General features: G+C 41.0%; 1 protein-coding gene and 1 non-coding gene across 2 annotated transcripts in view; one reads left to right on the forward strand and one right to left on the reverse strand.

Annotated features, from left to right (window-relative positions):
- The window catches only part of MOCOS (molybdenum cofactor sulfurase), a 373,116-nt gene that overhangs the window by 228,270 nt on the left and 118,736 nt on the right, over positions 1–26,110 (reverse strand). The gene's annotated exons all lie outside the window — the stretch shown is intronic.
- TRNAL-UAA lies at positions 17,414–17,494 on the forward strand. Its single transcript has one exon. It is a non-coding gene; the product is annotated as a tRNA-Leu (tRNA).

The raw sequence follows: 26,110 nt of genomic DNA on the forward strand, positions 1-26,110 counted from the left end.
TCAGGAAACATCTTGTACATTGTAGTGCAGAGATAAGATTTCTTCATACCCTGTTTTCTACAGCATCAAGTGAAATGGCAGATCTCCTTTCCTTATTATGTACATCTCAATTCCTAACCAAAACCAATTTGAAACCTATACATGTTTTATACACTAAGCATCTTCAAGCAGGAGCCTACTCTATCCAGTTTATCTTTCCAAAGCAAAAAGTTCTTTGGATGAGAAAACATATACATTTTTCTTTTTCTTAAAACTGTTTTCAGAACAAATCTAAGGTGCATTATCTCCCCTACATGCACAATGAATTAGGTGCAGCTCCAATGACTTCAACGAAGTGACCCTCATGTAAATGACAGCTGTATTTAGTCCTGTGTATTTCTCTTTCAACATCCTTTTAGTTGCTTTGTCCAGCTTCAGTTTTCTTCTTTCTGCTGCCAACATGCAAGTTACAATCATGCTCCAAATACCTGATTCCCTACAGTTACACTACCTATACTCACCAGTTATACCCATTTTTCTGACCAATTTACACAGCAGGTCAGATTTGGATCTCAGCTATTCCCACTATCACTGATGTACGTAAGAATAGAATCTTACCCACTGTATGTAACTTACATCTCTGCTGCTTATGGCATCACTGAATTTGGCCCACTAAAAATCCTGCCACTTGAGAAGCTCCAATTGTCACAGGTGGAGGATGGAAGGATTCCTCCTTTTCTATCTGAAAGCAATACATTATTTAGCCACTTACAAGTCTGAATTGAAGCATTAGGTTCCATTATATTTATCTTCCTGGGAACCAATTGATCCATAAGAGAGATATTGTGGAATAGCCATTTGTTTACCCTTGGACATGGTTGGCCTTTACTAGGTGAAAACTCCCTCAAATTCTGTGAAGCCACTAATGTAGTAGTCTGTATGAGGTTTGCCTCATGTTATGCTCAGAGTAATATTTGGAGTCGAAAGGCTACCTGATGGCCTCCTGCAGGAGAAGATGCACAACTGGCAAAGTATACAGAAACATACACTGCAAAGTAAAGCTACTGTTCAACCCAAGTTACAGAATTCACTCCCAGGAGGTGTTTGGATCCTGGGTTTTTGTCTCAGGCATATCTGTACTACACAGTAGAATTTCAGTTGGTACTATGGTATCATATACAATCTGAATCTTGACACAAGCACGGGGCACCGACAAACACACCAAGCAATATTCTCCAGACTGACTCCACACTGTTGGAACAGCATTGTTGTAATGCAAAAACGTCCCTATCATCTTTGACAGCACCCTACGCTACTAAACATGGCAGACATATGAAAAAACCTCCATGTGGTAATTGCGAATTCTGTGTAATTAATCCTACATTTTCTCTGGTAGACAAGGGGATAAAGAGTCATACAGTTTCAAAAATGAGTTGTGAACATTTTAGTGAATAAAAGTTGCAAAATCATTTTCCTATTAACTGGTAGGGATCCGGTATTTGGATAGTTGCCAGGTATTTGTGAAAATGCTTGTGAATCCCAAAAGTTTCATCAGTTGTAGCAAGCCTGCAAATTCCCACCATAAGTCTTTTATTTGTTATTTTGAATTAATTATTCATCATGTATGTTATTCAAGTCATCCTGCCAGGAAGCACAAAAAATACCCTTTAATTTAGGTGACCAATTACTCAAGACTACACATGGTTAGTGAATAATCGCTGTGAGCAGTTTATGAACAAACCATAATGACATTTATTTGCATAACCTATTTGGCAGATACTTACAAATAACAACTGAACTAGAATAAACCAGGACCAGTTTGTGAATGATTTGTGAAGTAAAAACCAGGCTATATTTACAGCAAATATTATTTCCAATAAATAATTAAACCACTTGTAAGAGACACCAGGAAGAAGGGAGGGATAGCTCAGTGGTTTGAGCATTAGCCTGCTAAACCCAGGATTGTGAGCTCAATCCTTGAGGGGGCCATTTAGGGATCCGGGGCAAAAATCTGTCTGGGGATTGGTCCTGCTTCAAGCACAGGGGGTTGGACTAGATGACCTCCTGAGGTCCCTTCTAACCCTATGATTCTATGAAGCAAGATCACAGGCAGCCATCAGGAGAGCTTTTTACTAGTATGGACATTTCTACTACATCACAAGCTATTGCTGCCTAGGCCAGCTTTAAACTGTGATGGGTTTATTATAGCATTTTAGCCTGTAGGGTACCCTGGCAAACCACTGTTACTGTATTTTCCCAGTAGCCGTCCTAAAGTGCAACTTGCCGCAGTGTGTTTCGGGAAGTTTGTGCAATGCCTCATGGGACGAAAACATTGTCGCAGGGGAAAATGAAAACATTGTGTCGGCTTCCCATGATGCACTGTGCTCAATGGCAAACAACGCAGTGCTTTTTGCATCTTAAAACTGCCATGCATACGCCTTAACCCCAGAAGCATGGAGCCTGCTCAGTTGTGAACTCTTGCTATGAGCATCTCAAACACCTTGCACCTTCCCCTGCAGTATTTCCAGAGCTGAAGTAGGGTCTGCCGTGCAGAACATAGCAATGTCCTGCAAGAAGCCCTGCTGCAAGCCACTGAAGAAAACAATTCACAGTTGCTGCTGCCAGGCAGAGAGCAGTTGCACTCTGTTGAGTGCCGTATCTGGTCCCATGAAACAAAGACTGACTGGTGGGACTGCATCATTTTGCAGGTATCGGATGATGAGCAGTGGATGCAGAACTTTCAAATGTGGAAGGCCACCTTCCAGGAACTTTGTGCAGAGCTTTCCCCTGCCCTGCAGTTCAGCAACACAAAAATGTTGTTGTCTCTAGACTCACACACCTGTGAGGTGTCCACATTGCTTGTGGGGGTGCTGGTAGGGGCACCCCTGAGAATCACATGCAGCTCATTGTAGAAATAGCATGTGTGGGGTTCAGCACCAACACAACTGTTTGCCTCCCTTGCCTTCTGGTACGCTTGGCGAAGTTCTTTTATTTTGACACGGCACTGCTGTGTGTCCCTTGTGTCTCCCCAGTTCCATGAGTGATCTTTGCATAGATGTCAGCGTTTCTTCCGCTGGATCGGAGCTCTACCTGCACAGACTCTTCTCCCCACACAGTGATGAGATCCGCCACCTCCTGTGCAGCCCAGGCTGGAGTGCATTTGGGGCGTGCAGTCTCCATGATCAGCTTTGCTCAAGCTGACATGCTCCCAATGCTGATCAAACAGGAAATGGGAAATCAAAAATTCCCAGGGCTTTAGTAGGAGAGAGGCAGTTTCCTGTGTGCCTGGCTGCAGTGCAGCAGAGTTGAGAATGATCTCCAGAGTGGTCACAGATGAGCATTGTGGGACACCACCTAGAGGTCAATTAAGTCGAATTACACAACGCTGTGTCTACACTAACCCTCAGTCGACCTATGAAAATCGAATTGAGCTCTACGCCTCTCGCAGAGGCGGATTACAGAAGTCAACATTAGAGGCGACTTAGGTTGGTGTAAAGGACCCGGTAGGGTAGACACATACATTAACAGGTTGATTTAAGGCGGCTTCCTTCAACCTAACTTTTTAGTATAGATAGGCCTAAATCTCTAATCATAGCACATTTTCTTAGCCCTTAGCACAGAGCTCCACCCCTTAGCACAGATTCTCCAAGGTTTCAGTATCTCTCAGCAAGCACCATCTGTGTGATGTCTGTATATGTGACAAATACTTGCTTATAACTGGCCAGCAATTAGTTTTATTTGCTTGCTGTTTCTGGTAAAGCTCAGTGTAAAAGCTGGCTGTTTTATTTCCTCCCACAGTGCAGAATAATGTGATAGGTAAAGATTTAAAGGCTGTTTGAAAAAAAAAATGTTTAAAGAAATAGCCTGCTTGGGTTTTCTGCTGACTCTAGTCTCTTTAGCCTGTTACAATCCTTGACCTACTAAATAACCTCTGTTGAGAAATTAAAAATTCTTTACACTTCCACCAGAAATGCAAGGTGTGTATGTTTGTTTATAATTGACATTGCCATCAGATCTTTAAATTTTTTATTCTTTGCTTAATTTTTCTTTAAGGGGGTTGTGTCTATTTGAGATGTGCTCTTTGTACTATGCATTCCGATGAACTTCTCTTCTCTCAGGCTGTCTGCATCTTTCAATAAGTGGCTTTGCACCCAATTAAAGTCAGCAGGAAAAACATTCTCAAGACATTGGAAGGAGTATAAAATTGATTGGGATTAAATTTTCTGAAACAATATGGCCAGTACTCTAGACACTATAATCCTAGTCAATTTCATTCCACTACTGGCGCCAGAGAATGCATTTGCAGCAGCCAGTAACTGAATATGGTCAATCGCAAAATAGATTTGCAAATGGAAAACTATAGTTTTACACATTTGCATGTCATTTTGTGTTTTCAATAAGTGCAGAGAACATTGCAAAGCATAGATTTAGACCCCTGACATTTTCACATGTTCATGCTATTGAACAAGAGTGATGCTCACCCTGATAAGAAGGACCCTCTTTACCATGTTCCCACCCTGGTGGGATGGCTTGGGACTGAGGGTGGAGTTGGAGTTATTAGCAAAGGAGCTGTGAACTGGGGGTGGGAGGGGCTGTTGGACTACTGCATGCTGGTGGGGTTCTCTATACTGGCCCCCACACAAGTCAGTACAGACGGTGCCACAGGGGGAGAAATAGAGGAAGACACAAGATAGTGACCACAACACCCCATGTTAGTGCATAGAGTGTATTTGGTCACTACCCCAGCCCACAGAATGAAGGTACCCTGGATTGCCGGGGCTGGATTTCACTTCCCCAATTCACCTCCTCCAGAACATCACCCAACAAAGCCCCTGGTTTTATACAGGTGCAATGAATTTCACCCCAACGGAATAATCAGAACAGCCATGTGAACAAGGTGCAGGGTGCATCATATCTGAATCTCATTAACATGCACTCACTTCATCTCAGCTAAAACCCCATGAGCTCTGTTCTTGTCTATCATTACTAGGCATTCCACTTGTATCTGTTGCATCTTTGCTTTACAAATCCACACAGGAAAGGACTCTTTAGTCTGAGTTCACTTGACCAAGGATCCTAAGTGGGGTAAGGTTTCAGACACCCTTCCTTCCCTGCCTCTTCTTAAAGGTTGGAGGTTATTTCCCATCTGTGTGAAATCCCCAAACAAATGAAGAAGGTGTGAAGCATCAGAAGTTTGATTCAATTCATCACTAAGGCTTGTAGCATTAGTGGAAAAAAAAAAAGAAAGCATCCTTCTCTCCCTCGCAGCTTGCTAGGAAACTGTCCCTTCATTCTGGATGAGAATCTGGTCACAATGATACATGCCCGTCACCTCTAGGCTAGCTTTCTGTTGTTCACTTTATCTGTGGCTGAATATGGAAGCAATGCACAGGCTATAGCTTGTTCAGAAGGCAGCTGCCTGCCTTCTCAAAGGGTTGAGCCACTGTGAACGCATCCCTCCTGTGCTCTCATCCCTCCACTGGTTCCCAGTCCAATGCCAAAGCCAGTATAAAGCCTTGGTCCTGATCTTCAAAGCCACTAACAGCAGCTCAAGACCCAGCTACAGAACTGATCACATTTTCCATCCTTGATCTACTAATACAGATGTCTTCTTCTGGGACAATTAATTTTACAAAGCCCAGGATGAAGTGGGTGGGAGCCAGAGCGAAATCATTTTCAATCTGCTTTTAAAAATACAAAGTTTATATAATTCTATTAATACGTTTAAAGATCATTCTCCTTTATATACAAACTGAATCACTGACAAACTAAAACTAACCTGCAACTTTGGCTTCTACCTCCCCTTGCACAAAGGAGGAACTATAATTTATTTATTGCTATTCATTTTTCGTGTTATATGGTTAGCCACCAAAGTGGCCTGGTATTGTTTCTGCTAAATAGATGGCTGCAACATTTTAAACAGGAGGATAGAAGAGTGAATATTAGTCTGAATATTAGAAAAAATAAATTATTTGTACCAGAATCCTTGAAACTTTCAGTCATCTCATATATCTTTATGAATAATGGCCGGTTGTCTGATCACTAGTGAGTAACAAATAACACAATACCATTAGTAAACCCAATTGAGTGATCTTATTCATGAAAATATTCTCAAATCAGGTTTGTTATTTTTTTAAACTATTAAGCCAGTTCAAATTATCAGTGCACTTTCATTTCACTCATGTTCACATTTTGGTTCAAACTCTTAAAAGAGTTATGACATGATATGAGTGGATACTAGTTCATATTGGAAACATCATCTCAGCCTGTCAAGTTGAGAATAGCACTTAGTTTGTTTTAAATCCTGACAACTATGTTTCCATTACTTCTAGCAGTTGAGGGAGAGACTATTCTACACATGACAGATGCAACAACACATAAATGACTGTTTAGGGATATTCCTGACTTCTCTTAAACAGGATCTGCTTGCAGTCTATGACAAACATAAGGAGACGCCATAACATTTTAAAGAGTTTGGAAGGGGGATGTTTTCACAATCATGAAATGCAACCAGCTTAGAGAGCTCTCATAAAACACAGACTCATGAAACTCATGTAAAAATGTCGTTGCTTTACTAATTTCAACAGAAAATGTTATTCTGGTTCAAGAAATAACAACTATGTGTGAGAGAGAATTGGAGGATTTCTGTAATCCACTGCCAACTTTCTCATGTTCTCTGAGACCATTCCGTTTCAGACAAAGACAGACAGAAAAATCATAGTCTAACATTAGGTAATACTGTTTAAAGTCTCCGATCAGTTCATTCTGATGTAAATTTAAAACCCCTATTAATTAGAAAGTTCACTTTATAGGACACACACTTTAATTAAGCTTTCCTTTTTGCACCTTAGAGGCACAATTACACTGCTTGACAGTGAATAAAAATGTCTTGAAATCCAAAGGTAAGTAGGAAATGCACCAAAGAGCACAATTTTCTGCAATTCTTCTATACAAAGAGTGTTCTCCTTGTAAAGGTTGCTAGCCATTAACTTCAGCAGAGCCTGGATTTCATCCATGGGGTATAGATCCTACCCAATCAGCCAGTGGTTACTACTATAACTCCTACACAGGATTTGTTTCAAGTAAATCTTTGTAGCTCCCAGAGTCATTGACCTGTAGCCCATAGGATTATTTTGCTAGCTATTATATCCTACTAATCCAGCCAGCAGTATTAATTAATATGTTTCTTTTTCTGAAAGTAATCCATTTTATTCTTATATTTTATCAGTATTAATTCCTTGGAATTTAGGATGTGTTGAGGCATGTGTTTCCTAATAATAAGTTTTGCTGAAATGCAAGAAGCCTACCAGCCTGCAAAATCTGGTAAAATCTGCTATATAGCAAAAAGTATAATCGGTTATGAATATTTCAGCATAAAAGCTGGTAGTATTTGGCACAGATACGAATGGTCACTGAACTTTGAAGAACCAAAGGGAGGAACTATCCACATCACATCACGGGTTTATCCGGCATCTACAATCTGTTGGTAACCACAGGGTACACCACAACTTGGAGATCATAAAGAGAGCCTAGGTTGGAAGTTTTGGAATGAGATAATCCATATTAATATATTTAGAAAGTAAGTGTCATAATCCGCTAACCTATAGGATAAGGGTACCCATAAATTTCTTAGGGTATGGAAATAAAATTTGGGTATAGTAGGTTGGGCCTGAATTACATAGGTCAGGATCCTATAAAATACCCTGTAAGAAAGCTCTTCTCAGTTCTAGGCTCTTCTAACTCCTGAAGCTTCAGTTTCTTGGAGTGCTTTTTCCAGTTCTCCTATACTCTAGAGACTTTTCATCTATCTATCTATTCTATCTTCTATCATGCTATCAGCTCAGCTTGTGTAGTATAGTATAACTACTCAACATTCCTAATCACTGGGGAAGCCAGCACCATCGCGTAATCGGGCATGCCGGGAGTGAGGCTGGTCCTCACCTCCTATTACCAGGTCCTCAAGGAAGGGTGTGAGTATGTTAGGTTAAGGTACTTATAATAGAAATGTTACAACCAGGAGTTTTGGAATTCTTTTACTGTTTTGCAGTTATAAGTTTCAGTGCATTTCTTATTTTTATGTTAATTTCAATAAAGGTTTTATCAATTTGGTATTGTCCTCAGTGTTCTTGCCAAGCTCCCTGAGAGTCCTCCCCTGATATAGAACTCTCTGAGTTCTTGAACTCTGTAGTCTAAACTGGACAAGAACCTATAAATCTTCTGGTCAGATGCGATCAGTGGCAAGCCATAGCAACTAATCCATCAAATTCAGGTCAACAGACCATGTTCTCCCCAACTACAATTGGGAGAGAATTGCTATGATGCTCAGTAGCAGAGCCCCTCTGTGCGGTTTCTCCACTTGGCATCCATTCTACAGAATTTTAGGCTCTCTGTCACTATTTGGGTTTATAGTTTTAAAAGCTGTATTTTAGATTTATTGTAGGGGGAGAGGGCAGTGACTCAAATTTTGGTTGCCTAACACTTTCTATTATAAAAAAAAATTCTTGTGCCTTTTTCTGAACATCTCTCACACCTCCATCGTTTGAAATTTAAATAATAATTGTTGCAACCAAAATAGCTTTCTTTTAACACAGGTATTTTTGGTATATAATACTGTATACACAATTGGTGCACTTGAAACATTCACTCCAGTTCAGAGATATTACTGGTTCCTGCAGTATGACGTATTTAAAATCTAGGGAATACCTCTGAAACCTTTACACACTGAAACCAAAATGAATGTTTTCAGTGCACGCTTTGGCTGAATATTCACTTCATATCCAAGCTTCATATTCCTCCTAACAGACACCAGAACCACTCCGCTTCTTTGGTTTCACTTCAGAACCACTAAGGAGACAATTCTTTTATCCTCAAAAACGTAACTTAACCATACATTTTTGTTTATGCCTACAGCTAATGAATAGCTCAATATCCAAGACCCACCACTGCTAACTATTGACATTTATACCATATAAATCATTTCAGGTGACTGTGTAAATATGCCACTGAAGGCTAAGTGCCAAAAAATGTTGATTAAGAAGCAGACCTTGCTGCAGTATGTTTCCTGAACAGCTTTTCATACAACAGATTCTAGACTCTTAGATTCTTTTCATACAGCTACTGATTGATTCATTTATTTTCTTGAAATAAGGAATGTGACTGTTCTCTCCCCCTCCCTCACTAGATAGTTATTATAGACAGCTCTGCAGCATATGACGATCACATCATGGCCTTTTTTCATTGGAATCAGCAGATGCAGCTGGGACACTTCATTAAAGTGCATAGGGAAATGTTTTTGTGGTGCTTTTATGTTACAAAATCACAGTAGATTTATTGGGTGCGTAGGCCCTGATTCAGGAAAGAATTTGGGGATGTGCTGAACTTTTAGTGAGTGAGTAGTTCCATAGTCCTCAATGGACTATTCATGTGCTCAGAGTTATATACGTGCTTAGGTACCTTCCTGAACTGGGACCTTAGGTCTGGTCTACACTGCCGCTTAAGTGAAAAAAATCACCACTCTGAGCGATGTAGCTTGCATCGACCTAACACAGTGTTTACACCACACTATGTTGGTGGGAGACGCTATCCCGCCAACTTACCTTCCACCTCTCGGCAAGGTGGAGTACTGAAGTCGACGGGAGAGAGCTCTGCCATCAACTCATCGTGTCTTCACCAGACCACTAAATCTACACCGCTGCATTGATCACAGTGGTGCCGACTTCGCGCAATACAGACAAGCCCTGAGTCTGCAGTCTCCTCAGGGCAGAAGGCTTTCTGCTCCTTGTGCGGCACCAGGCATGCTATTAGTGCTTAAAAATACCAAACCACAACTAATGCTCACCATTATATTTCAGATTTCATGGAAATATAAGCTATATAGGAGTATTGTAGTTCTCGAAAAAACAAGCCCATTGAAAGTACCCCCATCAGAATGTCTAAAGTAGCTATTTTCTCACATTTACGTATTATTTGAAGTCAGTCTCCTTGCTTGCACATTATTTTACACGACAAATTAATCAGAAATAATTCAATAGGAGTCTTCAAAACACAATGTTCAATTTCCCATTGTCTTGCTTAGATGTGACTGGTCACAAGTCAAATTTCTGTTCCCTGAGGTAGCCACTGAAGCCTTGTCTTCCTCAAAGAGGATAGCAGTTTAGGAACAAGCTACAGGTTTGTAATGTTTTTGGTGCCACAGATTGTTTGTTTGCATGGATAGCCTTTAGGCAGCAGCTCTAAGAAATGATTCAAGTTACAGAGATTCTGGAAGAGTTATGCTCAGTCTCCAAAAAACACTGCACTTCAACTAACAACATGGTATCACCTCCAAGATATAATTGCCTATACATTCAGTTAAACAGAACTTGGAAGGTTATCTTTAGTAGTGCAACCTGGTGATTTCCCATATTACTACAAAGATAGACACATTTTAAAAATTGTAAACAGTTGCCTTTTCTGACCACACAGTCTTTGCCTAGAGCATCTTTCCTAGAAAAAATAAACTATTATAAAATTAAATAGGATAGGTGCAAATTAAAAATGGATTTTCTCTCATTACAGAGAAGCATATAGTGGCATGGGTCTACATATTATGATGTATCAGAGGGGTAGCCGTGTTAGTCTGGATCTGTAAAAGCAGCAAAGCATCCGACGAAGTGGGTATTCACCCACGAAAGCTCATGCTCCAATACGTCTGTTAGTCTATAAGGTGCCACAGGACTCTTTGTTGCTTTTATTATAGGCATGCAATTCTCAGAAAGGGGCATATAGTTTGGTATTTAATGTACTCACTCTAAACACACCACATCACATATCATTTGAAAGCTTATTTTATGTACATTTAGATGAAGCATGATGTGGAGCTGTTGAGTGGTGTCATAAGTCTGTAGGTGAGGTGGAATAAAGGTACCCTAAATGAGAAAGTGTCACTTTTAGCACAATTCCAGAAAAACTGAACAGGACTATAACTACAGTTTTTACTGTTTAAGTTGATTTCAACACCTTAATGTTGTGTTTATTGGTCATACCTTCCAAATGACAATGTATGAAAAGATTGTTATTGGTTTTGCGTGGGCAAGTAGTTCTTTTTTTAGAAATGATGAAGCTGTTTAGCATGTGGCAAAAATGGTGAATATCAACATTTTGCAAAATACTAACATGAAATGTTTTCACATCACATATTCATAATTGTCAAAGGATCTCATAAGTGATTAAAACAGTTTTCTATATTTTCAATTGAAATTTGTTGACCAGAACAGTTTCCTACTGACAGTTGTGTACCAGTAGCAATTGATTGCACAGCCACAATTTGTACTGCACAGTGAGTAGATAAATGTACGTGAATTCCTGTTGTAACGCTTCTCCATTTGTAAGCTTTTGTACCTACAATGGAGCATCTAGGCTGCCTGGTAGAAGGTTTTAATTTGAATCTATGAATGAAGGGCATGCAACAAAGACACCACAGTGTACACCAGAGATGCCATGGCTGTCATACAAGTGATGGCTGGAGACAAATTTCACATTTGATAAATTAGGTGTGAGTATTTGAGGTATGTCCTAAAAGGATTTGACAAAACTAATTCTGCAAGCAAAATCTTTGGCAGATATGACAACAGTAACTCTGTGAAAACTGCAGAAAGACAGCACTGGACAGGATCTACGGTTGGATGTAAGAAATACCAGGTGATTGGTGGATGCCCTGCACCTCCATGGAAAAAGTTTCTAAACAAGCAGTCACTTGTAAAATTCCTGTATGTACATATGGTTCAAAATGAACCTGAGAGTGTAGGAGCACACTCAACAAAAAATACTCCTCCTTGCTGGAGGCTTTTCCAATGGTGAAGTATCAAAGTTCATCCCCAGCAGACGTGTTGAAGAAGTCCAAGACTTGTACAGTACTCAAGAGGAAGCAGACACATGGATGCTTCTGCATGGTGTATGTGCCAATATGGCTTTTGGGTCTCTTGGTGTCAAAGAAACCATAGTAATTAGGTCACCTGATACAGATGTTTTGGTCCTATCCATTCACTACTTTCCAAAAATGGAGCACATAGATATGATGCAGATTGAAGCAGTACCCATTACCAGCACAACTGACAAGCGTTGCTTCATACCTGTGCATTCAAATTGTGACACACTCACTCCTGACTTCTGCAGCATACTTCCTGCTATATGGGCAATAACAGGATGGGACTCTGTGTCATCCCTATTTGATATTGGGGAAAATCTGTGCTTAAAGTTGTCAAATCAACAGGAGTTTACTGCTTCAGAGATTTTGCCAAATTGATGGGAAGAGTGACGGACAAGCAATTTCTGCTGCAAGGATGCTGGTAGCAGTGCTGCATGACCAGAGCAAGAAAGAAAAAGGAGACACACACAGCCCTGAATTGCTTGTGCCTCAATCTAGCCATCAACAAAGAAAAGTCACTGGCCAAACTCCCACCATGTGATGACAGTTTTGAACAGGATGTCAAAAGAGCATCTTGAGAAACAAAGATGTGGATGTCTTCGCACAAGGGTAAAGCAGATATTGGACCACCATTTTCACATGGATGGAAACATGTGGATGATGAACTACTTCCTGTATCCTTCAAGGGCCCAATGGCCCCTAAGCTTCTACAAGTCCTTATCTGTGCCTGTACCAGTAAGGGTCAGTGCAGAATCAACTGGATCTGTAGTCAGAACAATCTTCCCTGAACAGAACTGTATACATGCCAAGGCAATGAAGACTGTGGTAACCCACGCACTCTCAACAGAGATCATAATAATGAACAAAAATGACGATAATGATCGTGACTAAAAATGTTAGAAGCGCTATTACATTTCAATGATACTTGTACAAATTTATTATTAGATTTTGTTTTACACTTTAGATTGTTGTTGCAATAGTTTGAGGTCGCAGAGAAATCCAATTTTGTGTCTTGAAATAATACATTGAGACGCGAATGCAAATATTCAAAAGTGGTCATTTTCACATGTTGATGGTGTCATTGTTTCTCCCCATTCCTATGGTAGTGGCACCAGTTGACAGCTCTGCATTGTACTTCATCTTAAAGAAGACATATTAAGCTTTCAAATGATGTATGATGTGCATGCGTGTAGAGAGGGTACATTTAGTCATCCAAATCAGTGGTGTCTATCAGTATTAATTATTTGTATCACTTGAGTGAGTAGGAGCTGGAGCCCCCTAGTCATGGACCAGGAGCCTATTGTGCCAGGTGCACAACACAGAATGAAGAGATGGTATCCCTGCCCCCAAAGAGCTTACAGATACACCTGACCTCCCACTGATCCCCCAGGATCCATGAGGTTTGTGGCAGGACCTTGTGAACCACTTCAGTGCCAGACAGAATGACTGGGAAGAATTCTGAGGAAAAACCTTATAGTTTTCACCTCTTGCTGATTTACATGCAGGAGAGGACTGTCAGGAACATAGAAAGGATTTTTATTGTATGCTGGTTTATTTAATATATATACTGTGTAAATTGCCTTTTTATATTGTAAATACCCGTTGTGCACATAGGAAAAAATACATTTAAACAAAGCAAACATTATTTCAGAATATTTGGAAGTCCTTAGGATATTTGTGAAGCTGCCTATTGGGTATCAGAGTGGATACTGTGCATTAGAGCCTTCTTCCATTTCCCACAGGACAAAGATAATTGATCGGCGTGCATGAGAAATAGCTACTGTGAAAACAACAAAAGCTTCTGTGAGGTCTTCAGCAAGAATACTGAATACAGTATTTAGAACTTAATGTGTACCCATGGAGATAATTTTCTAACCTTGTTGTTCCCATGAGTTTTAAACCTGTTGTTGTTTTTAAATATTGCTCAGCAACATTACAGAGAAAAAAACCCACTCCAGAATAGATCTGCCACAAAACTGCATTGCTTTATGATCAACAGAGGTGCCATTAGCACAGTCTGAATGAGAAACCTGGCACAGGTTTGCCTATCAACCATGATGTGGAGCTGGTAAAAATGGCTGTTATTTATTTTCTGCATTACAACTACTGCTTAGAAATCAATGAACATTTCATCTTAATAGATAGAGCAGGTGAACAACCAGCCAATTTTATAATAACTTACAAAGTGAATGCAGTATTTGCTCAGATATCAGCTTAGAGTTCACTTGTAAAATAAAGGCGCAGCTCTGCACTGTCTGTTTGAATGCCTCCAGCCAGCTACAGCACTTCTCCCATTCCCAGGGCCCTGCTTCTTGCCAATCCCTTTCTGAGTAATTTGCACATTTGTGGCAAGTAGGTGGGGCTTAGGCAGGAATTGCAATGTGTTTAGCCCTTGAGTGCTTCTTGCATCCTCACCTCTGTGCACCGGCATAACGGCGAGCTACATTCTAACTACAGCTGAGTCAATAATTGATTTTTCAGTCTGGTGGCCAAACCAAAAGAATCATTAAAAAAAAAATTTTGGTTAATTTCAGACCTGATTTTTTTATTTTTATTTATTTATTTATTTATTTTATTATTCTGAATGAAACAGTCCCTCCCCACTCCAAATAGCTCGGTTTGAACAAAATGTTTTGAAAATGTCATTTCAAAATGAAATGTCAAAATGGTTTTTTTTAAAAATGCTGAAACAAAACATTTCAACTTTTCTGGAAAAAAAAAGAAAAGAAAACCACCAACAATTTTTTTTCAGCCAAAACTATTCACTCGGAGAAGATGGAGAGAGGTTTGGTGCCCTGAAAATGCATATGTTGGCAATTTTACTCACTAGAGGAGTTTCACCCAGCTCTAAGTCTGACCCCTTAATGTTCATTTGAGGCCAGATCTTGCAGTCCTTCTTCAGCGCTTAGTCAGGCAAAACTCTCTTTGAACTTCCTCAATAAGGATTGTAAGATCTGGGCCACAGAGCTTTTAACTTTTAAAGTACGTAGGCCAGATCCTGCAAATCCTCACCTAAGCAAGTAGACCTAGTAATGGGATTACATGCATGAATAAGGACCATAACACAACATTAAAAAGTGAGAGTCTCAAGTTTTTTTTTTCCTGACCAAAATTATTAGCACTGATTGTTTCTTTATTTCATTTGAGTCATTTCCTTCTATTACTTTTCTTGAAAAATTATTAGTTTTTGAATTTCTCTGAATCTTTCCAAAGAACTGAGGATGTCTCATATGTCACCTCAAAACCAGGGCCGCCCAGAGGATTCAGGGGGCCTGGGGCAAAGCAATTTCGGGGGCCCCTTCCATAAAAAAAAAGTTGCAATACTATAGAATACTAAATTTTCATGGGGGCCCCTGTGAGGCCTGGGGCAAATTGCCCCACTTGTTCCCCCCCCCCCCAGGCAGCCCTGCTCAAAACATCTCAAAGATACAGCCTTTCCTACCTATTCGCGCAGCTAAAATGGCAACACCCTCTTCTCTGGCCTTCACAAATGCAACTGGACCCCACTAATATCCATTCAAAATGCTGTCCCAAAGATAATTTTCCTAGCTTGTCACTTTGACCATGTCTTTTTATCCCTCCACTGGCTCTCCTTTCTCTATCAAAAACATAAATTGCTTCACTTTCAAGGCCCTTTACGGCCTTTCCCTTGCTATCTATCATCTCTCATATGCTACCAAGAAGCTGACTCTTGCTTCTGATTGGTCAGTGATGCCAACTTTAATCAGCCACTAGTTAAATTTTAAAACAGTCACCTTCATACTTTCTCCCATACATTCCCCTCTAGCTTGGGAGCTGCTCCCTGTAAACATCCACAAAGTTACCTCATTATCCTCCTTCAGATCATTTCTTAAAACTCTCAAGAGTTGTGAGGCCTACAAAAATCTTGACAATGGTTAGGCAGCTGGTGTGCTGAGACCACAGGCTACCATGCTGACCACAATTGTCTCATTGTTTCCCTGTGTTCTCCCATGTGTCTGCATCCATCTGCTGTCTTGTTTCTTATACTTTAGATTGTAAGCTCTTGGAGCCAGGGACCATCTTTTTGTTCTGTGGTAATACAGCACCTTGCACAATGGGGTTACTAGTTCCCAATTGTTATTCCGTTGTATTGCAATAATATTCATATGATAACTTATCTGCTAAATTTTGGATAAGGAATTCATACAGTGTGAAATTACCAACGTTGTCAAAAGTGACCTCTGATTTTGGTTACCTAATTTGACACTACTTCTGAAAATCAGGCTCAGGAGAAGTACCTACAACATCAACTGATGTCAACAAGATCTGCATTAGCTCAATACCTTTGAAAATAAAGCATAAAGTGTCTCCAGTTGGACACTCAAACTGAGGCACACAAAATCATAGTCCACTTTTAAAAAATTTGGCCTAAGGGTAAAATTTTGAAAAGCACCTAAGTGACGTAGGAGCCAAAGTCCCACTGAAAGTCAATTTAGGCACTTTCTAATCATTTTAACCTAGATGCCCAAGGTCTCTCCTTTGAATAGTAGAACCTAGAATGTTTCATGATAAGTGTGTTTCTGGGCAGGTACCTATTAGTACCAATGAGAGAGAAACAAACAAAACATTGTTATGCAAAAGTTACCCAGAAGCCATAAAATATTCTGAAAACATGAAATTTAGTGGCATCAGAGCTCTATCTCAATGCCAGAAACCCAGAGTAAACATACTACTGGGACCCGCATACCTTATTAAGATACATCCTTATAAAAGTATCCAACATAAATAAAACAATAAAAAACAGGGAAAATGATAGATGGACTATTCTTTTGATCCCAAGATTAAAATTATAGTGTATCAGTTTGAAGTTGTTCATAAATAATAACTGATATGTAATAATTTGTCAATAATCAATAACCAATTAATTGATAAGTAATTGACAAATAAGAGTTTACTGTGATTATATGTCTAGCAAGAGGAGTTCTTTCCAATAGCAATTAGTTTAACAACAACAAACTTCAGGTAAATCAGCTTGGCTGGATTTATTGATTAACAGTTAGTAAAAGCAGCTCAGGCACAAAGAGGCATGAAATTTCCTGCAGCTGTGGAAGACCTGACCTATAGTTTCCTGAGCATCTGAATCCAGTCTGTAGATAGTCTTACTTCCTCCTGATGTTCTAAGGTGTTTATACCCTTTGTTGTTCTAGCCCTTTTCTGTTTCTTCCCTTTTGCACTTAGGAAATAATCCAAGGTGATAAGAAATAACACATTTTGCACTTAATATTGCTAATACGTTTGCAACAGCAGTTTTCACACTTTTCAGATAAGATTGCTAGAATCTCTATAACAAACAGATTTGCAAAATATACTGTGGGTTACTGTGTGGCAAAATTCCACTCTTTAAAGTTATCTTTGTCTGAACTGCAGAGCATCATGGGGATCTTGCTTCCAGGCAAGCCTTAGAAACTTTCTTGACCTATCTTAAGTGTCAACAAAGTGCGTCTATAACAATGTTTCCTTAGTCTTCTTAACCTTCACCTTGGAAGATGCAGTTGATAAGAACACTACACCAGGATGGCTGAGTGGTTAAGGTGTTGGATTTAAGATCCAATGGACACGTCCACGTGGGTTCAAACCCCACTCCTGGTAACTGCTGTTTTTGGTCCTGCTTTGAGCGGGGGGTTGAACTAGATGACCTCCTGAGGTCCCTTCCAACCCTGATATTCTATGAAGAATAAGTTGACATCAAACTTCTTCATGTCTTCCTTCACCATCTTGAACCACATTTTTCAAGGTTTTCATCCCAGGACTACTAGATCTTGTACTCTTTGGCCAACATAACCCACATTTCATTGTCTCATATGACTTGGCCATCTCAGTCAACACTCCTTCAGCTTTTCTCTGATGGGGCTACCTGCATCATCACTCAGACCATTTCATTACATATCTGCTGAGCTTCCTTTTTCTCAGTATCCACCAGAGCATTCTAATTTCAGCAGTGTGAATTAGTTGTTCTCTCTTCCTAAATGACTAGCATTCCAATCCATATGTCATAGCTACCCTAATCATGACTGAGCCGGACTTTTTAGGAACCCCTGTGCTCACTCCATACAGGGAAGGGGCTAGAAAAGGTGCCCCAAACATAGGCTATCCCATCATATCTGACTGGATAATTGCTTCCAGAGGGATCACTCCCAATGTGGCAAGAAACATTTTTGTTTTTTGACAACTTGGAATGGCTATACCCTACTAGATGAATCAAAAAGTGAAAGACCCAAATGCAGAACATCAATTGTTGCCCAAGAACTCTCGAGGTACAACATCAACATCTCCACTCTCAGCAAAACAAGACGTGCAGATGAAGACCACTTGAGGGAAAAGGGTGGTGGTTATACTTCCTTCTGAAAAGGAAAATCAGCAAGTGACAGACAAATACATAGTGTTGGCTTTACAATCAAAAACCTTCTAGTCAGCCACCTGACTGAGCTCCCCGTTGGCATTAATGAGTGCCTTATGACCCTCCGCATCCAATTTGCCACCATCATCAGTGCATATGCACCAACACTTGATGCTGAAGAAGAACAGAAAGAATCCTTCTACACTGACCTTGACAAAATGTCATGCATTCCAAAAACACATGAGATAATCCTCTTAGGGGACTTTAACGCAAAAATTGGCTGAGATTCTAATGTATGGAGTAGAACCATTGGGAAGGAGTGGGCAAGACCGATTCCAATAGCATCCTTGTACTCAGCAAATGTGCAAAGCATGACCTTGTGATCACAAACACAATCTTCAGACAAAGCAACAAGTACAAAACAATTTGGCAACAACCCTGCTCAAAACAGTGGCAGCTCCTAGACTATGTCATTGTAAGAACACAAGATCTAAGAGATGTCCAAATCACTTGTGTCATGAGAAGAGCCAATGATTGCTGGACTAACCACCACCTGGTGACATCAGTCATGTCCATCAGGATTGCACCGAAACATAGAAAGTAACCCATATCACACAGATGGCAATACAACATCCAAAGACTTCAATCCTCAGTGCACCAAGAGAACTTCCAAACACCCCTCAGTGACAAACAGACCATATGGACACCTGGAAATGACAACACAAGTATCGAAGAAGACTGGGAAGCCCTAAAACATTACATTCAACAAAAAAGTACTTATTCTCCGACTCCTGTTAGAACCCTCAATTTTCATGTGTATTTTCTTTTCTGTTTGCACTTGCCTGCCATTGTTAGATGGTGTAAAAAAAAAAAGCTGATTAAAAATTTCCACACCAGCTAGTCAGCATGTGCTTTATTCAAGGAGACTCTGGTTCCAGTCAGGGGGTGGTGGACCCCTGGCTCTGTCCCAGGCCCTGCCCTCCACTCTACCCCTTTCACCAAGTCCCCACCAGCATTTCTGCCCCACCTCTTCCTGCCCCCTCTTCCAAGTGAGCTGTGTCCTTGTTCCTCACCCCGTCAAGCCTCCTGTGAGTCACAAAACAGCTGATCACGGTGGGCAGGAGGCACAGGGAGGGAAGAGGAGTCACTGGGGGATGGAAGGGTGAGGTTGCACACCACATCCTCTCTCCTTCCCCTTGCCCCCAGAGCCTCCTCAGCGCCGCGAAACAGCTGATTGTGGTGGGCAGGAGGCAAGGGGGAAAGAAGAGAAGGTGCTGATTAGGGGGGCCACCAGTGGGCAGGAGGCACTGGAGGAAGGGGGGGAGCTGATAGGGCTGCCGTTGGGTGCTGAGCATCTACAATTTTTTCCCCAGAGTTGGCTCCTAGCAGGAGCCGCATATTATCTTCTGAAGAGCCGCATGCGGCTCCAGAGCCGCACGTTGGCCACCCCTGCTTTAGACCATCACAAGGCACCACCACCATGATTTTCACAGCCAGGCAGAGCCAGAAAAAATGTCAAGAAGAATACCAGGAGCTGTATATGGCCTTTATCCATCTGACAAAAGCTTTGACTCGGTCAACCGTGAGGCTCTGTGGAAAATCATGTCGAAGTTTGGCTGACCAAGAAAGGTTATCGTCATTGTAAGACTTCTACATGATCAGATGACTGCCTCCATCCAGTGCAGTGGCTCTACCTCTGAGCCATTTGTCATCTGAACTGGCATAAAACAAGGCTGTGTACTGGCACCCACCCTTTTCTCCATTTTCTTAGCAGCTATGAAAACACTAACTCAAAACCATTTGCCACAGGGCATTGGCATCCAGTATTGGAGTTACGGCAATCTCTTCAACCTTTCTCATCTCTGTGCCAGAACTAAAGTAATATTGGCAACAACAACCAAACTCCAGTACACAGATGATTGTGCTGTAGTTGCACACTCAAAAGAGCCCTTAATTGCTTCTCTGAAGCTTACAAAAGCCTAGGGCTCACTCTGAACATCAGCAAAACAAACATTCTCCACCAGCCAGTCCCTGGTCAATCATCAGACCCAGCAAGGAAGATTTACATTGACAGAGAATAACTGGAAAATGTAGAATACTTTGCCTATCTTGGCAGCCATCTCTCACAGAAAGCAGACGCAGACGTCGAGATTCAGCACAGATCACAACAATCACAAAATCAAAACACATACTAGACTTTTAGTTTATAAAGCGGTGGCAATCCCAACTCTCCTCTATGGTTGTGAGACTTGGGTGACCTACAGAAAACACCTGAAAAACCTGGAACACCAGCATGAGAACTTTCTTCGGAAGAGCCTCAATATAAAGTGAGAGGAGCATCGCACTAATGTCAGTATCCTAACAGAGGCCAACATCTTCAGTGTTGAGGCCCTGCTTATCCAGCACCAGCTGAGGTGGAGCAGGCACTGTGTGCTCATGCCTGATATATGCTTACCAAAACAACTGCCGTACGCTCAACTCACCAAAGGAAAATCGCCTTGCCCTGGACACAGAAAACCGCCAGAAAAGAAAGGAAAGACAACTGTCATGCAGCAATCGTGGCCCAACCCCACCTGAAACATCTGCCAACGAGCCTGTGGCTCAAGGATCGGGCTCCTCAGTCACCAAAGGACCCATGAAAAATAAAACCTGTGAAAAACCTGTGATCGTATATACTTTGCTATTTAGTTTACTTGACATATTCTTATAGCAGAGAATTCCTGTCAACTTCACCGATCTAAATTAATCATGCTTCATGAGGCTTCTAACATAGAATCATAGGGTTAGGCGGGACCCCACAAGGATCATCTAGTCTAACCCCCTGCCAAGATGCAGGATTTGTTTCGTCTAAACCATCCAAGATGGATGGCGATCCAGCCTCCTTTTGACAACCTCCAGTGAAGGAGCTTCCACAACCTCCCTAGGCAGTCTATTCCATTGTTCTACTGTTCTTACAGTTGGGAAGTTTTTCCTGAGATTTAATCTGCATCCACAGTCCCATCATGGTTCAAAACTAAACAGAAATATTTAAATTGTTGCACAGACTTTATCTCCATATCACCTAGTTTGACTGGCTTCTTGTTGCCCTTCTCAGTGAAGCATTGCATGTATTCTGTCTTTTGTCAGCTGATTTATAAACCATTTTCTCCTAATGCAGTCCCTTTCCAGTTTGTATTTATTTTCATGGAACAACATAATGCCAGCTAAATTATTATGCTACTCAAACAAAACAATGACAAATTATTATAATGTAAAAGTAACTAAATTAAAAGAATATCTACTATCCCATTAAAATATTTTTTTCTTCTTTTAAAAAAACTCTGAAGAAACATTGTGCAGTACACAGAAAACCCATTTATCCCAAAAAGATTCTAAAATGCTAAGCTATTATTTCTGGATACCATATGTAAGTAAAGTGCAGCCACTCTACGTGCAGTCTGTGTTAGGCTGATCAATAATGTATTACCTCTGTACTCAAAATAGCAGGTCACTGTCACTGAGGATTAGCAGGTACTGTAGCTAAAAAGAAGTAAGCAAAGAACAGCTACATTTAATTGAATATACGAAGGGCCAAATGCTGCAGCTTTTACTCAATCCTAATCTCATACTGACGTAGATGGAAGCTTTGCCTAAAAACAAGGCCTGAAGCCTTTAGTTAAATATAAGTAGTTGACCAACTCTTCTCATTCTTGGTGAGTTCAGCCTCTGGGGAAGTAGCTAAACCCCGGATGGACTTGACCTGGGGACTGGCTAGTTTTCAGGGTTTTCCCCTGTTAATTAATATTCCCTTTTCAAGTCGAAGATGTAAATTTACAAAAATCTGGCATAAGGTTTCTTCATGCCCTGGCTCTCTCATTACTTTTTTGCCCCCATTAGGAGTGTGTCTGATCTCTCTCTTCCCTACCACTCCCTTTATGCCCATTTTTCCATACACCCAGAGAAACTTCTAGGCTGATTTTTTTTTACATTAAGAGAAAGTAACAAAACAAGAAAGAACAAAAGTGAAATGAGAGAAGATAGTGTGTGTCTCTTCACAAAATGGCTGCGGCCCCAGGAGACTCAGAAATGTAACAATGAAGTACACAGAAAAAAGGCCTACATTTTTAAACACAAGAGCCTAAAGTCAGGCTCCAATTTCATACAGGTGGGATTTTCAGAACTACCTGTGTGACTTAAGAGCACAAGGCCCACTGATTTCCATATTTTTGAAAATGTTGGCCAAAATTATAGTCACCATTCTGCCTTCTTGCAGATACGAATATCTATGTCATTATGTGATGAAAGCCTTAAACAATGGACAACAGGAGATGCAAGAGCACAGAGGACTTTACCCATAATGTATACTTGCAAGGCTGCAGAAATGAAAGTGGTTGGGAAAGGGGCATCTCATGCCATTGATATTAAAGCATTTCATTTTCATCAGACAAACAAGATGGGTTTGTTTAGTTTTCAAAGAGAGTGATCTATCCCCATTAAGGAGTAAGTGCTTTTCAAATCCTATTTAGCAATATTTGAGGTATCTGAACACAAAGAAGAATAAAAAACCTACAAAATGTATTTTGTTTTATATGTTTCTTTATTACAAAATTGAATCCTGATTTAGAAGAGCATCCCTATTCAGGACAGCACTTAAGTACATGCTTAATGTTAGGTGTATGCTTGAGATGCTCAGTTAGGACTTAAACTTATGCTTCAGTGCTGTCTGAATAGCAATGGACATAAGGATGTGCTTAACTTCTTTCCTGAACTGAGGCCTGAGAGAACAACATTTTCCAAATAATTGGGGGGAAGTTCATTCTAGTGATAAAACCACCTATATCAAGTTCTAGCTACATCTATTTAGGTTCTTATGGTGCCCATCACCACAGTATAGGAGTGCTTTCCAGAAGAGAATAGTAATATTAAATGCCAAAAGGCCAGTGGTCTAATTTTCCACCTTATTTCACCTAAAATAGTTAGTGATTTAAGATAATAAAATACGAACATAAGAACGGCCTTACTGGGTCAAACCAAAGGACCACTAGCCTGTTATCCTGTCTTCTGGCAGTGGCCAGTGTCAGGTGCCTCAGAGGGAATGAACAGAACAGGTAATCAAGTGATCCATCCTCTGTTGTTCATTCCCAGCTTCTGGCTAACAGAGGCTCAGGACACCATTCCTGCCCATCCTGGCTAATAGTCATTGATGGACCTATCCTCCATGAATTTATCTAGTTCTTTTTTGAACCCTTTTATGGCCTTGGCCTTCACAACATCCTCTAGGAAGGCGTTCCTCAGGTTGACTGTGCATTGTGTGAAGAAATATTTCCTTTTATTTGTTTTAAACCTGCTGCCTATTAATTTAATTTGGTGACCCCTATAGAGAGAAATAGTTTTTCTCTCTCTTTCTCCTCCTTCCTTCTTGTCTATTATTTGTTCTTGTGTCTGCACGAATGAGTTGGAGTCCTCAATTCTTCAATGGCATGAGGTCCAGGAGCATAAGCATGAACCTCTTCCATCTTTCATTCAGCTCAGAAGGATGCTTGCCCTAAAATAAGCAACTATGGGTATATCTACACTGAATGTGGAAAAATGTAATTTCCAGTACGAGCAGACATACCCGCACTAGCTCTGACTAATAAATGTAGCCACACTGCTGCGGGCAGCAGGAAGGACTAGCTTCCTCAAGAACAGCCCCCCCGAAACCATATGTACATACTCAGGAGGCTGGCCTCTCCCTTCGTGGAAGCTATACTTCTATTCTTAGTGCGTTAGCTTGATCAAAGCTAGCATAGTCATGTCTATTACACCTTCCAGCTCCTGTGTAGACATACCCTGAAAAAGTAGCAAAGAATCCTGTGGCACCTTATAGACTAACAGACGTTTTGCAGCATGAGCTTTCGTGGGTGAATACCCACTTCTTCGGATGCATCCGATGCATTCGGATTCAAGCCTTGCATCCGAAGAAGTGGGTATTCACCCACGAAAGCTCATGCTGCAAAACGTCTGTTAGTCTATAAGGTGCCACAGGATTCTTTGCTACTTCTACAGAACCAGACTAACATGGCTACCCCTCTGATACTTGATACCCTGAAAAAACATTGCATTGTAACACCCACTTGCTTATTCAGATCATCATTTTGTTTTGTTTTTTTTAATTTCCTCTCTCTATTTCCAAGCTCCTGTTGTACCTCCTGTTCTGTTGTACCTGAACTATATTGCATGTTTGGAACTGGAGGTTTATTTTAATCTAACCCATTAAACAAATAGAACTACCTGCAAAAACTAGAATGGACTGTCACCCTGATTCAGATCTGTTTCTCTTACAAACTTCCTGTCCTTCCTTTGCTGAGGAACAAGAGGGCCTTTTTTCAGCATCATTTTTAAGGGTTTATTTGATGAAGCAGCCTTCCAATAGATGTGGTTGATTCAGTCAGCTTGCTGCTGTCCAAGTAGCACAGGGAAATAATGTTAACTGATTGAAGCTTCTAGTACCACTGGGGAACCTGCTGGCTAATAGTGCATTTGCAAATGCAAAAAAAGTGCCCGCAGAGTTCTAAAGACATTAAATTGGAACCTTATCATGCTGACTTGTTATTGATTGGAGAAAATGACCTTGATATTTTATATAATTCCACATTTTCATTCTCCCTGTCCTCTTTTGCAATGTTAATAACAAACACAACAAAAAAGTTCTTGTTGCTTCTGTGAAGGATCTGTTAAGAAGGGGACTATAACTCCCATGAGCCTCTCCCCACTACACATCCCCTTCACCTGGTCAGGCAGGGAACCCAGGAAATGGCCAGGCTCTGTTTGGAAGCAGCAGCTGCATGATGAGATAGGAGCTGCAGAGAAGATGGATGGAAAGAGAAATCCCCAAGGCTGTGACAGCCAGATATCACAGCTGGGTGCAGGTCTGTGTGGGACCGATGAGGAAATAGCAGCAGCTGGACAGGGAGCCAGTGCAGAAGGGCCCCAATGAGAGACACAAACTGAGCCTGGCTGGAATCCAGTAAGCACCTATCTCAGTGTTCTTCTATTGGTGGCCAAGGGCCACTTCCAGGCCACCCACCGCCAGGTGTCAGTTATTCCTTCATGCCTCCTGGGAAGCACCAGTGCTTTCTCCCCCTCCCCTCAGGATCCTAGCCTGTTCTCATGGGGGAGGAGCAGTTTGTGCTCCCAGAAAGGGAGTGGGGAACAGAAAGAGCCCTGCTGCTCTGGATGGCTCCTCTCCTTCACCCTTCCATTTTTGAGAGCAGGGATGGTTCCTCTGCTCCTTCCCCCCCTGTAACACCCGGCCTGGGAAAGACAAAGCCGGGGAAGAACCCTAGAGCTGCTCCCCTCTGTAGCCCTCCTCCCAGCCTGGGGGTGGGGGTAAAGAACCCCCATAGGAGCAGAGGCTGGAGAGCTGGGAGTGTAAGGGCTGAGCAGATGGGTGGACTAGAGGGCAGACCCAAAGGAGGCCTGAACTGAGGGGGGCTGGGTAGATGCACTTCAGTTTATTTTCCCTCTGTCTACCATCATGTCTTGTATTTAATTTAGAAATTTTTCATTTGCATGTAAACATATTTGAGCTAGACGGTGTTGATCTATTTTGACCTACAGTGGTACACTTTTAATCAGGCACTTAATCAGGTGCTTATACAACATAAAGTGATCAGTAATTGACATGCCTTCATTAGTTAGCTTGATAGCTGCACAATATTTTTTTTTTAAAAGACAGCAAGTGTCAAAATTTCAGGCAATAAGAAAGGGAAATTAGATGTCCATTCTTTTTTTGCGAGTTTAACTTTTAATTTTAATTTCATTGTTTTAATAGAATTAATAGTATGCTGTTTAACGCTTTGTTTGCAGGATTTTATTGGTATTTTGTCTATGGGCACGTTTAACCT

The sequence above is a fragment of the Mauremys reevesii genome, linkage group 2 (assembly GCF_016161935.1).
Source record: "Mauremys reevesii isolate NIE-2019 linkage group 2, ASM1616193v1, whole genome shotgun sequence".
Taxonomy (NCBI): Eukaryota; Metazoa; Chordata; order Testudines; family Geoemydidae; genus Mauremys; species Mauremys reevesii.